Source organism: Passer domesticus, chromosome 11 (assembly GCF_036417665.1).
Source record: "Passer domesticus isolate bPasDom1 chromosome 11, bPasDom1.hap1, whole genome shotgun sequence".
Lineage (NCBI taxonomy): Eukaryota > Metazoa > Chordata > Aves > Passeriformes > Passeridae > Passer > Passer domesticus.
In genome coordinates this window covers 6,085,205-6,097,639 of record NC_087484.1, presented here as the reverse complement: position 1 = coordinate 6,097,639, position 12,435 = coordinate 6,085,205, and the positions used below count along the sequence as shown (strand labels likewise).

The following is a 12,435-nucleotide window of genomic DNA, read 5'->3' as shown; positions in this document are numbered from 1 at the left end:
AGGGTTAAAAATTATCGTGTTGTTCCAGGTGAATTTAATCTTTCATCACCGAATTTCCTTTTAAGGCAGCTTGACAGAATAAAAGTCTCTCCCTCGCTTGTCTTTATCCCCAGAACAGCAAAACTTTGTCTGTGCTTTATGGCAGGGGCTGGTTGCTGCAGATGACACGTGAGTCTGGAGGAAAGTTTGGTTTGTAGGTCGCTGTGTAGGAAAGTGAAGTTTGCTGGTGAAGTTTTTACTACTCTCCAGTGTGCTCGACTTCCTCGTTTTCCTGTCTGTGTAAATCAAATTCCTAACTGATTTATGGGGGAGGGGATCACAAAACATATTCCTTCCTTATTGTTAAGGCATGGGAGGCATGATCAGGAGGAACAGGTCTTTGTTGCATAAAAAAAAAGAGTTTCGTGGGCTCGTCTGACTTGCTTTGCTGTCCTTTTGTGCTAAAATAAACGTCTGAGCACGTTGTGTGCTTTAAAAAGGTTTTTTGCTGTTGATGGTCTGTACCCTTTGGGTGCTGTGAGTTGCGCTCCTTTAGCAGCACGGGCGCCATATGCAAAGTTAGTGTTGGGGTTTGGTTGTTCCTGGGCTTTGGGGCAGTTTGGTGCCCTCTTCTTGCTCTGAATAGCCCAAAGGCTTGTCCATGTAAAGCTCATGTTGGGTTTGGGGCCTTCCTGTGGACATGTGCATTAACGAGTTTTTTGGAATATATTCCAAATGAGGACTGGGCTGCAAGCTCCAGTGTGTATCCTTAAATTTAAGTGAGTGGGTTTGTGTTTGTGGATGAGCTGTGAAGGGGTTTTTGCCCTTATCCATTGAAAAAAAAACGGGCTGCTGATGGTGCTTAGGACACTGGTGGTGCCCTGTAATTGATCGAAACAAACTTTCTGTCGTTTTCTCTGGTGTTTTTTCTTCCTTTGTTTTTGTTTAAGGTCTAATGGAATGGTAACATTTTGTGTTATTTACCTAAAGTTACCTGAGCTGGTACATTGTTGCTATCTTAAGTTTTATTTGGGAAGTTGGATTTTTCTCCATGAGAACTGTGTTTTCTGGTACTCTGTCTTGGGAGCGTGGTGGCCTGCCTCCCAAACTGTTATTGGGAACACCTGGAGAACACTTAGCTCTCATTCCTTGAGGAAAGGAGAAGGAAATGTAATTTAAATGTATGAAAGGAGTTGGGGTTTGGCTTTTGGGCTTTATAATTTATTTTTAAGACTTTGCAAGAGTGTATAGTTTTTGTTTGTTTGAATGTGCGCAGCCATAACGCGTGTTTGTACCATAAAGAATACAACAATTACAGAAGATTCTGTTGCTTAAGCTTTTTTCCCCTCTTCAAACAGGTAGTTAAGATGTTTTTTTCTTGCGAGTTTCTTTTTTAATATGAATACTTCTTTCAGTTTTACTCTATATATGGTAATTATTGATGTTTGTGTAATGCTTTGAAGTTGTAAGGCAGAGTATAAGCACGAAGTACCCAACAGCAATACTTCATAGTCGTTTTCCCATCATGAAAGAGTTTGATGCTAAAAAGTGCTACAGCCCTAAGCATAGAGAGGCTCTGGATGGATTAGGGGAAATGGCCAAAATTGCTGATTATGTTGTTTTCAGATAATAGTTTTAAGTTAGGAAGAACCGATCTGAATAATGTAAAGCAAACTGAGTTACATTGCCTAACTTCATTTTGATCTGGAATTTAATAGAACGTGGACTTCACATTTGAGTCAGAACGTGTTTGCTGTTAGAAGTTTTGTAGTGGCAGTAAAGACCTGCATCCTATAAGGATGTAATCGTGCAGAAGTCAGGAAGTCCTGTAAAACACACAGCTTTGTGAACATCAGTGGTCTCGTTCAGCTGAATGAGCTCTGCAGCTGTCTGTGAAGTTGCTCCCAGAAGTTGGGTGTGTTTTGTGTTAGTGGTGGGCAGTGGGATGTGAATCTTTCATTACACTGATGCTGTTTTGGTACAACAGCACTGTAAAGTGTCTTGGGAAGGCTGAGGTGGTGGCGGGTGTGACACTTTTTCATCACTAATTCCTCTGCTCATTGGGAGTCCCAAGTGATAGTCACCCCTCCAGGTTTTGCTTGCTTTGCCTGTCTCCTCTGCCCCCCTGGTCCCCCAGCTGCTGAGGATTGTGGTGTCTGTGTGAATTCTGACACCTTGCTGGCGAGGACACTGCTGGCAGGCGGAGGAGAGACAGACACAAGTCTCCTGCCAGCTCTTCCCCTTCCCAGCTGGGATAAGGGGGTGGTGAAGTGGTTTGGGCTGTGCTTTGGGGAGGAGGGCAAGGACAGGGTGTGCTGCAGGTGGGTGTTGTGTCCATGCTGCAATATCGCGCTACTGAGATGTGTCGTACCCAGGTGTGACTCATTGATAATGTAATTCACGTTGTTCATATCGAGTGCTGTGATACTGCTCTGTGTGCTGACCATCCTCACTGGGTGTGTGTTTGCACATGCCTGCACCCAGAGTTCGGGGTGTAATAATGACTGTATTTAGTGCCCTAAACATCAGCTCATGCAAGTAGCTGCAGGTTGGGGGAGAAGTGAAAGTGTGTGTGTGCACACTCTGTAATTATACATGTTTGGCTCCTGCAAAAAGTAACTGCTCTGAGAATATACTCATTGCATTAAATACAAATTTAAGTGTTTGTGTTAGGTGAAGGAGTGTCAGGAGCTTCCCATTAGGAACTATGATTGACAGCTTTTCTCTCTTTTTGAGTTGCATTGCTGCATTAATGTAGTAGTTTCAAATTAACAGGTGATGAAGAAACCATTTATATGTTTCTGCTATTGATTTAGCTACCCCTGTCCCAAATGTGCTCAGTTTTTTAAGTGCTCAAGTATGAATTTAGATGGTCTTAATTTCTGTAAAGTCACTTAATGACGAGTGACTTTACTAGAGAAAGGTTCAAGTGATCCCGAGCAGAGTAGATGGAGATGGCTTTATTCATTTCATAATTGGTTTCTTCTGAGATAAAGTGTGACAATGAAATGAGGAATAAGGAATATCTTTTGATATGAAATTGTAGAGGAATATATCGGCTTTCCTTTAATTTTGCAAAATTGAATTAGCTAACTGGAGGTAAGAAGCAGTGAAAATGAGGCAGCATAGCTGTCACTTTGGGAGAGTTGATAGCTTGAGTGGACCAGGAAGTCTGGTCTGGAAATTGCCAATTTGTATGAAAACTGACAAACTTCTTAGGGTTCTGTCTTGTGGTATCTAGTCCAAGATGAGAAGGCCCTTTCCTTTCTTCTCGTAGTGAAAACAAGGCTGAACTTGTTTATACAAAATGCCCTAGAGTTTTAGTGGCCTTGTTTGAGCTCAGGTTAAATGTTTCTTTGGTTCAGAAGGATCTACAGAACTGTGACTCAGCTTACACTCTGAAACATTTGTCTTTAGTACCTTACCACTTACCTTTCTGTGACATGCTTTAGACGTAACTTTTTATATTGGTAAGGACCCTTAAAAATAATTCTGCTTTGATAAGAAGTAAATGGTCATTCCAAGTTGGAGGTTGTGTAATTGTAGGGGAAAATGCACACACTGGCTGGGTGTGGAGGATTTTGCTGCCTTGGCTAGCCAAGGAGTGAAATTGCTGGTGTTGCAGCTCACACCTGCTCGCTTGCTTCTTGGATGGGCTGATCACAGGGAAGACTTCAGAGTGCGTTTCCTTACCTGTAGAAATAGTAATCAGAAAGTCTGGTGAATTGGTGTAGCTTTCTGAAGAATTTATTTAAAGAAGCTCTAAAGTGATGAGGGGGAGTGTTATGGAATTGTCTCGGCCATTATATGCAATGTCTTTCAAAGAGTCTTCTTTTACTTTGAATGTAATTGTGCGTGGCCAAACTCAGTGCTAAGTGGAGATACTGAGGTCCTTTGGAATAACTGGAATGTCAGAAGCAGCATCCCTAGGTATGCTATTGGCCTAACAAACCATTTTTTGAGGATAAGTAATGCAGGCAGATTGGGTGTCAGCCTGGCTGTGTGGTTCAGTGCCTACCCATGGCCCTTCCTTGTGCTCTGCTTGCCTCCAGGAGCTGGAGATTGGTGGCAGTGGGGATCTGGTCCCTGAATTTGTGCTGTAGTTGTGCTTGGTGCAAGCATGACTCCTTTTAAGAAGAGTGTAAGCTGGCATCTGCATCTCTAAAGTAAGATATTAATAGTCTTATTTTCAAAGATGCTGAGTCCCCGCAGTTGCATGTGAAGTTGGCAGTCTCTGTGTGTGCTTAGCATTTCTAAAAATCAACTCTTGTGTGTGGTTTGCAGGCTTTTGCAAACTCCCGTGAGGGTGTAGTTTCTGTTCCTGGGAGCAGTATTAGTAAAAGGCTATGTTGTGTGCTCTGACTTGTGTTTATTGTTGTAATTCTGAAGTCTCCATGTTGCAGAGGAGCAATCTTGCTTACTAGTAATGTCTAGCAGTAAAAAATCAGAATCATCCAGAGGAAACAGTTGTGTGGGATTTTTTGTTTTATGATCTGGGGCTCTGTTCAATCTCTGTTCAATGTCAGTGTGTTACAGACACTCTCCACAACCATGTGCCATATGCAGACACGCTGGGTGTCATTTCAGATCGCTGGAGGTGCCTTGCTGGAAGTTTGAGCTGGTGGGGTGTGAGTAGCAGACCTTCCCTTCCCCTTCAGTGGGGCAGCTGTCCCTGCAGTAATGCTGGTGCTCCTTTTAACCCTTTGTGGGTTTGGGAAATGATTAGGTCGCTTCTCTGGCTGCACGCAGAGCTCCCTCTCACCCCACTGACGTCAGGCTGATGGTTGATTTTTATGAATTGGGACTGTGAAAGTGGAAACTTTGCTCTGTGCACAGCTATGTGCCTGTTGGTGGTGACCAGAGAGCTGCAGAAAAGATCTCTGTGCTGCCTATTCCTGGAGCATTTCTCCAAGGTTATGAGTTAAGGGTCAAATATTTACTGTTTGTGAAAATGTAGTGCTAAATACTGTGCCCAGTGCCAAAACCACAGAAATTGTCAAGGGCTAGAGTCCTAAATAGAACCCATCCTGAAAGTTGCATCCATTTGACATTAACAATGTTAAAAGTTCAGGCTCTTCACATGGGTGACCTATTGCCAGCAAACTGAGTGGGGAGTTATGGATGGTGAGCACATATGAGGTAGATTTGAGTCACCTGATGGTTCCCTAAAAGTACCAGGCAAAGAGGAGACAGTTTAATTTCCTGGAATAAGTTGCCCAGGCTGGCCGAGGAGTGGAATAACAAGTTTCATAGCTGTTTAGTGGTTTTTGGACAGACTGATTCATGCTTGAGTGTCAGCATGACTTCTGAAAATACAATTTTGCTTTGTAAAAATGGTATTAAAAAAAAGTCGTTATTTTTCATTTATTATTGATATTGGTCTAACTTACAGTCCTCTTGGACAAATGAGCGTTTTTGCCATTAATTTCAGCAGTTGAGAGAGGAGCTTACCTTAAAATACCCATTGATCTTAAGAGAGATGAGTGAGTCTGACCCTCCCCCCTGCTTTCTGGTCTCTCTAGCTCACAGTAAGCATGAGAACTTTTCCTCTTTTAGGTTATGTCTAAATTTGTGGGGGAAAAAATAGTTTTGATATTGCATAGACCTATGGGGGAAATAACAAGAGATCTGGGTCAAAAAAGTAGGACGTGCAAGATTTAGAGGCTGTTGAAGTGTATTTATTTGTCCTATATTAGGTTAAAGGAAGTATTGGTGCTCTCAGTTTGGCAACGTGTCCTTCAGTCTGCGGTGTGCTGTAAAGGGAAGACAACTGCTAAACAATGAATCACCACTAATTTCTGTATGGATGTTCACATTCTTCTCTAGTGCAGAAATTTCTGCTTGTGTGTCAACACAAACACATTTTGCTAAATACAGACTCTTGGAGATAAATTTTAATTGGGCTGTGCTTTGTAAAAATATGGATTTTTTTTTTTTGCCATGATGATATTTGTGATTTTCTAATTTATCAGATTTTATAATTTTTACAGTATTTATAAAGCAAAGTTAGCGCAAATGTGGATGGAGGAAAATGAGGAATGGTGTGGTTAAACCATCTATTAATGCTGACATCAAATAAATTGTGCTAGAAGCATATCTTGTGTAGCAATGGATTAGCTGGGGGTTATAGAAGTTTATAGAACAACATGAATGTTTTCTTGATGCTGACATGGTACCTGATTTTCCATTTTATTTTGAAGGCACAACTAAATTTCACAATCTGGTGTCTTGTTTAGACTGCAAGTATCTATCATTGTGGGCATGAAAAAAGTCAGCAATACGAAACTTCAATATGTTGAGTTGTGACAAAACTTAAATACAATGAAACAACCTACTAAGCAGTTTTGGTGAGCTTGATCTGATAGCAGGAATGGATATCTAAATGTAGCTGATTAATAGAAACCAACTTATTTTTCTTTTTTTTTTTTAACAGCTTTTGCCTTTATAGTAAATATTTGTCACAGTTGTTTGAGTTGTAAGAAAAATGCTTTGTATTTCTGTGAATGTCTTCCAGGGCAGATTGTGAATGGCCTTTGATTACATTAGAAATATCAATGTTATCTTGCTGTTGGCAAAATCCACGTTAGTTGGGTTTTCTGCTGTCTACATGTGCAAGGTTATTTTTTACTTATCCTAGTTCATCAAGGCCCTTTGTAAGATTCTTTCTTACAGTACATATAATACACATTAAATACATTAGCAATTAAGTTTTAAGAGTCTCTTCTATAAAAATAAAACAAAAAGCCCTCTTTACCACTGGGTCATCCCTTGAGGTGCCTGGGCAGCACAGCCCTCCTAGGTGTATTATTTTCTGGTGAGACGGGCATTGCTTTTGTCTTAAAAATGAACCCTCTCTTTGTGTGGTTCTGTGGGCTGGTTGTGAAAGCACCAAATTCAATTTTCCCATCAGTCTGGTGTTGTCCCAGTGCCTGGAACACAGCTCAGGTCCCATGTTGGAGAGATCCTCACAGCTTCCGTGTGCTGGAGACTTCCAGAGATCCTGTGCATCGACAGAAATGGTGGGAAGAATTAAAACAAAATACACGAAAGATAAAGGGATGGAAACTTTCATAGGTAGCCAGGGAAAACACTCTGGATGTGTTTTGACTCGCTCTTTGACGCTGTGGATGACTTCATACGCGAGGCTCGGAGGGTATGTGAAATGCAGTGTCAGACTCCAGCTAGGAGAACGTCCCTTACGTAGGCTGAGATCTGTCTGTTGTGCCAGCAGCGAGGTTGTGTGTGTTGGACACTGCTGCAGAGCTCCAGAAAGCTCCATTGATGGTGTTAGAATATGTGAAATTTCATTTGTGTGCTAAATGCGCCTCCCACGTACCCAGCTGCGGCCTGGGCCTGTAACCCTGTAACTACCTGCTTGTGGAACAGTTTTTTCAAGGTGAAAAGAAAGAAATGCACAGGTTTTAAAAACACATTCAGAGATCAGGATAGTCAGATTTCATTTGTGTTAATGTTCCTGTAAATGGTGAAAGTTTGGAACTGCAACGTACTTCCGTGTGCCTGTTGCTGCCTAGTTGTATTTGTTAATCTGATGCTGCTGGGCCTACTGGTGTTCTGTGTAATTAAAAGAACCCTCCAAGACTCCCCCTGTGTGATAAAAAGACAAGTGGTGCAAGATTGTGCTGCTTTTTTTTATTTCTGAATTAACCCCTTCCAAGTGTCAGGGTGGCTCTGCCTTTTCCTCTTGGCTCTGCTCCTTGTCCATGCTGTAGTGGGAAAGAGGCGAATAAGTGTAGTGAACTGGCAGTTTCACCATTTTATTCTTACCCCTTCCTAAGGCTTTATTTGGTTTTTCTAATCATTCCCCACCTGTGTGTGTGTTTTGGGATTTTTTCCTGGCCTTTCTCTGTCCTTTTTGTTATTTTGGACTTTTGCGTTCTCCCCATCTGTTCTCTTGTCAGTTCTTTACATCAAATTGGTGCCTTTTTGTTTCTGTTCTCTGGATCTTCTCTGCTTTCTTCCTCTTTCTCAAAATGTTAAATACATATGCAGGACTCAGTCCTAGGTAGCCCTCTTGAACTGGAGGGGTTGAATGGGTTTTGATGATGTAGCCTGAGTCAGTGGTGGAGCAGAACCTGCTGGGGAAGTTTCATTTTCCTGTGTGTGCCCCTGGCAGCGAGCAGGAGGTGAGCAAGGGGCCTGCCTGCGGGCACATGGGTGGTTGGGATGGGCACACAGGGCAGGAAATGCAGAGGACAAATTTTGGCAGTGCTCTTATACGATAAAAATAATCTTGGCTCTAGGCATATAGCATTGATCCAACTCTTGATGAAGTCAGAGGGAGGCTTTGGAGGGAGATGGTGTGAGCATTTAGTACAGACACGAAAAGCTGAGGAAGTTGGAGTGAAAACCTCAGCGCAAGGTGGGGTTGGCTTTGGGCTTTTCAAAATAAGGGGTTTTATGCAAGAACTTTTTATTGACATTGTGACTTAAAATTAGTGAAAACAAAGTCAGTCATGGTGAAATCAGTGGCAGCCTTATCTTATTGTTTTTATTGTGGGTAGTGTTGACAAGTCACATGCCCCATTGTTCTGGGTGAACAAACAGGGCTTTGAGGCTGCGGGCTGGGACGTGCGCACAGGCGCCTTTGTCCTGCGTGGAACTGCGACTTCGGAGCCGAGCCATTTGTCCCTAAAGAGTCCACACCACAAACTGCATGGTAAAACGCTCTCCTGCTTGATAGCTAAACACCATTTTTGTTTCATGTCTTCTTGTCCAGAACATAAGAAAATAAACACAGGTGACTTAATGGATTATAAACTCTCTCCTACCTCGTTGCACAGTAAAACCTATGGATAGCAGGCTTGTGTTCTGGCTCCAGAGTTGGATGTGCTTGGGACTGAGAGAATGGAGAATGTGCTTTTGAGAAAGTTAATAAAAGATGTTTGCTTGAAAGTCTTCCAGGTGTAAGTCCTTTACCTTTTAAGGCTGGTGACACTTGAGACAATAATAGTGAACCTCATTTGTATTGAAGTCACAGTTTTGTGGATCATCTCTAAATTACTCATGCTGTTTATAAATCCCTATAATCAGGATATGTGTAGTGTAACTAAGATGGATGCAGTAGAGACTGGCTGCAGGAGCAGACTTGGCACATGTAGGCTGTGGATGTAGTCATCCAGCCGTATCTGGGGGAGAATTCCATTGAAATTGCTGTGAGTTTTGCTTAAGGAAGAGCAGAAAGATTAGTCCTCCCTGCCTACAGTGATTTTTATTATGTTATTGTTTTTAGTACGTCTTAACAATGCCTGTGTAACTCATTGTCTGGTCCAGTATTTTTGATTTATAGAATAAATGTGGTTGTGGTTTGGGGGTTTTTTTTGTTTGTTTTGCTTTTTTTTTTTTTTTTTTAAATCAGCATATAGTCTTGATTTTTCCTCTTTAGAAACTGGTGCTTGCAGCATGTCTTATACCTCTACAAGACTCATCACCAAAATGATCTTGAATTGTCAGAGCTCCACAGTAGGTATTACCAAGTTGCTTTCATGTATAATGGCACGGAAGGTGGTAGAAACTTTCAAGCTGGTAGAAGTTCTTGTAGCAATCTTGACTGTGTGTCGACAGTGTCAGCTGTGTGTCCATCTGCTCTGTGGTATTAGAAAACTTCCCCAGTTTGGGTGGCTTGCAGGCAGTCTGTAAAATACTGCTTTAATTTCGATGCAGGATGAATGGCAAATTTTGGCATCCTGATGTGGGTGTAATACAGCAATGGAATATATTCCGTGGGTTACTGCTCAAGGTTTTTAGACTTGGGTGGTTTTTTTTTTGAGCATGACTGCAGTTTGTTTACGCAGCCCCTTCATAGGAACTGCTTGATAGAGGGAATTACGGAATTACTTTCTGGTTATAAATTCTCTCCATGCATTTCCACAGGCCTGTGTAGCTCTGTGGTGGATTCCCAGAGGCACACCTCCATCCCCCGCACCCACAATTTTGCTCTTCTGAGTTGACCTAATATATGAGTATGTGGCAGATAACTGTGTTTATTTTTTGTTTATATCACTGAAGATTTTCTGTCCACATAATGATTAGGACAGAAAGCTGGTGTCAGGATTATCTCTTATTTCTGCCACTGCATGACCTTCGCAAATGGATTAACAAATTCACCCATGCACCAGTGATTTAATACTTAACAGGAGCTTTTTCAGACCAGTTCAGTGCCCTGAGATCTTCTGGTGAAAGGCAGTGTAGGTAGCAGTGTAAAGTGGCTTTTGTTTAATTTTTCAGTCTCTGCTTACTCGGAGTTTTCAGTTTAAGCAAGTACTCCATTTTAATTTATAGGTTTTGTCTGTGTCTTTTAGTTTTCTGTTGGACAGAACATGGTCCTTCACATTGGAAATATTTTCTAGTAGTGCTAGGACATATTGAAACTAGGCTACTTGGTCAATAAATTTAGGTGTGTTTCTGTCCTTAGTAATGTGGAAATGCAACCTTATATGAAGTATTAAGATGCCTGCGCTTTTTCTGGACCCTGGCAGAGTTTTGGGAGTGAGGAAAGGGAGAACTTTCTCAGTGGAGCCACTTCAGGAATGGGTTTTGGAGAACAGCTACTCAAGCAGCCACTATCCCAGCACTGGGGGTGGGAAAGGGGTGGTGGGACCCTTGAGCTGACCTCGTTCTTGGTGGAGTAGAGGCACAAAAAAGTTTCTGTCCTCTAATGTGGTATATTGAGCCCTCTGCTATGCTGAGACAGATTTATGGGTCCTAAAGTCATCATCTCTGGAAGGATGTGTTAAACCCAACAGCTGTTTTGGTGGGGAGAGGGGATTAAAGTCCAGGTAGTTTTGCTGCACCAGTTTACAGCCTGGCTCCACAAACACTGGCGTTGCTACCGTGGAGGCTGTGGCTGAGCCATTGGAGTGAACATGGTTGGGTGAGGGTGGGCCATGAACTCCTTATCTCAGCTCTGCTATCAGGCAGAATCTCCTCAGAGCACAGTGGGCCAGCTGATAGCTCAGCCAGTCTGTCCATACAGGCTGTGACTGCTTGGGTTTGCCCATACATAAAATACACATAAATCTTTGCCATGTGCATGTAATTTCATTTGGGTGACTCTTCCTTTATAGCTTCCTAAATGATTCTTGTTTATAAGTTTAACTATAAACTAATTTACAAGCTTTTATGAAAATCTCTTTTTATGCCCTTTGCTGGGAGCCAGTGGTGTTTTCCTGGTCTGAGGAGATTGATTTCTGGTGAATGTTTTCGTTGTTGGTATAGGTGTCTCCTGAAGCACATCTTGGTCCTGGCTGTCACAACTGGGCTTGTGACACTGATGAGCAGACATTCGCTGTTAAATTATCTTATTTTCATCTGCTGAAAAAAATGACATTTTAGGGAGTGTTGTAGTTCTAGGGATTCTCTTCACTTTGGGAGTAGTAGCCAAAGTTGTATACATTTGGGTTTTGCTATTATAAATTGTACTTCTCTGTGGTGACTTTTCTTATTTTCACCATATCTACCTTGAGCGGTATCTCTGGTTAATTTGAAAAGAAAGTCCTGCTAGCACTTAAATAAATACCTTGAACTTTGCAAAGATGTATTTACACACACTGGCAGCATGGGTTGAAGTTAAAAGTGGAAATTTACAGTACGCTCACATTTTTTTTGGAATGACTCCAGGAAGAAAGTGTCTCATTCCTGTTTAGAGTAATGTATATCTATATATCAGCTGATATAGCTGTTGGTGTAGTCAAGCCCTAATTGTTTAAAAAAAATATCACTTAAGTGTGATTCTTTGGTATATTTAGAAGAGCTGAGTGAAGTCCTTTCTTGGTTGAACCATTTTCTTGTGATCTCAGGCAGTTTGCATGTTCTTCCTAAGAAATATATTATTGCTCCATTGAAGTCAATTCAGGTTCTCTGGAAGTAATCCAACCTTCAGGAAAGAAAAATATTAGTGTGCATGTTGAGGGAAAGGGTTTCCCTTTATTTCGGAATTTGCTTGTCATGTGTAGCAAATAAGCCATTTTCAGACACATTAAGGCTCTGTGAAACTAATTTTCAGCGCTGACAGTTTTCTAGTCCTGGGTTAAGCAGAAAGATTTAAATTTAATGTTTCCAATTTTTTTTGTTTTAAATAGGAAGGGATATGTATATTTGCTCAGTTATAATTTGAGTGCCCTGAGTGTTTCAGGGTAACAGAAAAATGAACCATTTGAAATGCTGAGGACGACAGGGTTTTTTGAGCCAGTCATTTGTTTCAGTGTCTGAAATGTGTTGTTGCCAGTTTAAATGTTGAACTTTATGGAAGTAGCCTTTGCTTGGAAGCCTTAAATATTTGCAATGTGTTGTTTATTTGGTTTATGAAGTTTTGTGCCATTTGAAGGCTGGTTTTTGTTTTAGCAATGGGTTTTGGCAGAGCACATTCTAGCATATGTAGTCAGTCATAAACAAACTAGAGACCACTAACGCTTTCATCCTGTGGCTGTAGGAAAGCAT

General features: G+C 41.5%; 1 protein-coding gene across 4 annotated transcripts in view; it reads left to right on the top strand.

Moving 5' to 3' along the window:
- TBL1XR1 (TBL1X/Y related 1) overlaps nt 1-12,435 on the top strand; it is a 107,285-nt gene that overhangs the window by 1,343 nt on the left and 93,507 nt on the right. The window contains exon 1 of one of the 4 annotated variants that reach the window (XM_064385298.1): nt 82-168. The exons of 2 other annotated variants lie outside the window; for them this stretch is intronic. The gene's annotated coding sequence lies outside the window, so the exon portion shown is untranslated. Of the gene's footprint in view, nt 1-81; nt 169-12,435 lie in introns of those variants that run through there. One more of the 4 variants, XM_064385300.1, reaches the window with a different exon arrangement.